Source organism: Pundamilia nyererei, unplaced genomic scaffold (assembly GCF_000239375.1).
Source record: "Pundamilia nyererei isolate P.nyererei 1_Seehausen unplaced genomic scaffold, PunNye1.0 scaffold00011, whole genome shotgun sequence".
Lineage (NCBI taxonomy): Eukaryota > Metazoa > Chordata > Actinopteri > Cichliformes > Cichlidae > Pundamilia > Pundamilia nyererei.
Window position 1 is genome coordinate 4,209,018 of NW_005187412.1, and position 3,946 is coordinate 4,212,963.

Sequence of the window (3,946 nt, forward strand, 5' to 3'; positions counted from 1 at the left end):
CTTTCGAGCCTATACAGCTTGGAGTAAGACAACATGCATGAAGAGGATGATGTGGACAAAATACTCATTTGCCTAATAATTCTGCACTCCCTGTATATACAGTCTGGTTCACTTCACCGGTACGCTGTGCTCTCCCACAGGTCACAGTGAAGCTGATTGGCTCAGAAGCAGAGAGTAACGTACACACTCTCACAGACCCAGAGAAGCCAGTGTTTGAGAGAGGATCTGTTGATTATTTCGTGCTGACCACACCCTTCCCACTGGGTGAAGTGCAGACCATCAGGCTACAGCACGACAACTCTGGAGGTCATCCATCGTGGTAAGGACATGAGCAGCAAAAAGTAGATCGTTTGGCGTTACGTCAGATCAGGATGAAGTGCTTTTCATCAGAAATGAGAATGTTTTCTCTCATACGTGTTGAAAAGTTGGCAACTATTTAAAGACTACTATACTACACAGACAGCTGTGTGTTTTTTTATACTTGGATTGATTTGGTATTATACAGGTAAGGGACTAGTCAAAAGGGACTAGTGCATTAAGGTACTTAAAATGCCTTTAAATACCTTCCTGATGGGTTTATTTATTCGTTTCAAGTCTCCTTTAATGCAATATAATGCTCATTTTGTTAACTGTGACTCTATTTAGAGTAAAATAGATGATAAAGCAAGGTATGATTTACAGTGTGGCTATGAATATATAGATTTGGGTTCTACTAATGACGTCTGGTGTGTGTTTCTTTCACATGGTATGGCGAGTTAAATAACTGAATTCTTTTTTTTCTGTTTTGGTGCTCCTAGTTTGCAAAGTTGCTTTTTATTTCCATGATTTTAATTCCTTAGGTAAATGTTAAACGTGTCATCTTTCATTTCTGTATATTTTTTCTTTAAAGGTACATAAACAAAATGACTGTACAGGACCTCCAAACGCGACACATGTGGCACTTCTTTTGTGAATGCTGGCTGAGTTCTGAGCGCGGAGACGGCATGACCAAGAAAACCTTCAATGCTGCAAAAGTCAACGAGGTTTCCAGCTTCAGGTTAGAGTCCCTTTACACTGCTGAAAATAAATTGCTCATCACATCGCTCAAATTAAGTGATTATTTATTTTCCGTCCTCTCTCAGGAACATTTTCCAGACCAGGACATCGACTGGTTTTAGAGACGAACACATCTGGGTGTCCATCGTGGATCCTCCCTCACGCAGCCCGTTCACACGTGCCCAGAGGGTTTCTTGCTGCATGTGCCTTCTGCTCTGTACCATGGCCATCAACATCGCCTTCTGGAACATCCCTGTGGATCCAAACTCAACAGTACTCTTTTCAATTGGTGATTACAAAGTCTTAGATTATTGTTTGATTACTGATTACATCTGTTTCTTAGCATCAAACAATAAAGTTTAATTCAGGAGGGGAACCTGCTCTTTGTGCTAACATTAGCAGTGTTTGGATAAGGATTACTGCTCACAAGCGATTGTATCTAGAACCAAGGCTGCATGCCGAAGGTGAACATGACTGGTTCTTAATAATTACCTATAACACATTTGCATCCAGATGTGCACCAAACTCAGAACCTTACTAACTCCACCTGGCCAAACACTGTTAAAACTGCTGCTTTCTTAGCAGATCAACGTGTTATTGAGTTTTTACATTCTGCACTTGGATCTTCTGTTGATGTGACCTTTAGTCACACCTTTCTATTGTATGGATAGATATTCAATATTCAAACTGAAATAATGTAAAGTTGATTCCACGAGGTCAGAGAGCAAACAGTCGCACACAGCTTTCTGTTAAAATCAACTGAGAAAGAATCCTGCAGTAAAACATTGCATTACTGTTTGCAGCTGTTTATTTGGGTGTTATTAGCTGGAGCTGTATTAGTTGCTTCACATCATCATCACCGTGTCCTTTGTTGTGTCTGTCCAGGTTCAATAAAGATGACCTGGCAGGACCTCATGGTGGGCGTGCAGTGCGGTCTCCTCATGTTCCCAATCAACATCCTCATCATCACAATCTTTCGAAGCATCAAACCTCGCATAGTTCCAAAATCTAAAAAAGCTGACCCTGAGGAGAACGTGAAACCCCCCATAGTCAACATACCGACTGTGCTGAGGGTGCGTTACATGTTTATATTTGTCAGATGACCCGTACTCATCACAGAACCTGCAAGCCTGAGATGTTTTTTGAATATAGTCCATGTCATAGTCCGTGTAGCTCTGGTTTCTCCTTTACTATTACATACTTATCTATGCAGTGAAACAGTGCACCGCTCATGTATAATTTAGTACTTGTAATTCTTCCCTGCAACAGGATGTAGAGCAGATCATTTATTTGGCGAGCAAGAGCCCAAGAAACAAGATGTTAGAGATGCACAGACTGGAGTCCGTTGTTGATCTCTTCTCGGCCTTGGACAGGTTGAATGAATTAATTCAGCACATGCAAGGTAGTTTTATTTCATTCACTTTAATCTCAGCAAAAGAAAGAAAAAAGAGACAGATAAAATGTTTATAATATACTCAAATTAACATGAATACACATAAGCAACATACTATTAGTGATCTTAAACTAATAAAAGAGTACATAAGATGCATAAGCTTATGAATACAGCAGTTTGTTGCTACTCTAACTGAGAAGAACCAATAAGAAGGCTAGTGAACGCTTATTTCCTTGCTCTCACCCCATCAACAGTCATTTCAAACAATCTAAAAACTATCTCAAAGACCTATCTCAAAGAAACAACAGTGCTGAGAAACATGACGCTTGTATTTAAGGCTTATTTTCTTTTTTTTTATGTTGTCAGGAAAAAAACATCAATACCATCAGACGTGTCTTTTAAAGATTTCCATGTAGCACACTGCTAGGACCTATTTCTTTCTATTCAAATTGAGTTTTAGGCAAATAACTTCTCCTCTGTCTGATCAGGCCAAGCAGCAGCACTTTTCTGCCTTGTGTAGTGTGACAGTAGTGTTACCTTTCTTCTCAGAAAGAGGTAACTTCAAGAGAAATGTAACTACCTTCTTATGTATATGTTTGAATATAAATCTTTCTCAGGAGAGAGTGAGAGCGACCATCACTTGGTGTACTGCAGCAAGTTTCTCCTAGCTAGTCTCTGTCATCTCCTGATGTGCCTGGAGAAACTGGATTTCAGATACTTTGCGACTCTAGACCAGTACCAGCAGGCCCTCAACTACACCAACGCACTGGTTCACAAGACTGAGATGGTCTTCAGCAGCCACTTGGCCTACTGGTCAGTACTCCAACTGCCAGTGAGACAAAAATATTTGCAGAGCTATTTGTGCTATTATACTGAACTGGTACGTCATGCGTGTGTTTTTTCTGTCCATCTCGTCCCAACCCAGCCCACCTCCTGCGAAGAAACCAAAGAAGAAGGCAACGACCATCCTGGGCTGTTGGCTGCCATGGTGGTTTGTGTTTGTAGGCTGGTTCCTGTTGCTGTCCATCAGCGGCATTTCAACTTTCTTCACCTTGTTGTATGGCTTTCAGTACGGCAAGGAGAAGTCCATCAAGTGGGTCATGTCTCTGGGCCTCTCCCTTTTCGAAAGCATTTTTATTCTGCAGCCTCTAAAGGTGGGTAAAATAAATCCTTTTTTTTTTAAAGTCAATTCGCTTGGCTGATAATCTGAAGTGTTTCCTGCATGTCACACTCTGAGATGATGTATGTATTTGAAGATACTTGGGTTTCTACAGAATGTTATAGTTTGTTTCTCCCTTTTTGAAATTTCTGCAAACGTGTATGCAACACTATTCGTTTCTTGTGCGGTCTGCTTTTTCTCACAGGTGATAGGCGTTGCTGTGATTTTCGCCCTGCTGCTCAAACCTGTAGCTGTAGATGAGAGTGAAGAAGTTGAGCAAGTCCTGTTAGGTAAGAAAACTTGTTCTGTAGTCTCTGTGCAGCCAGAACAGGTCAGTGCAAAGCTTTAAGTATATTCTG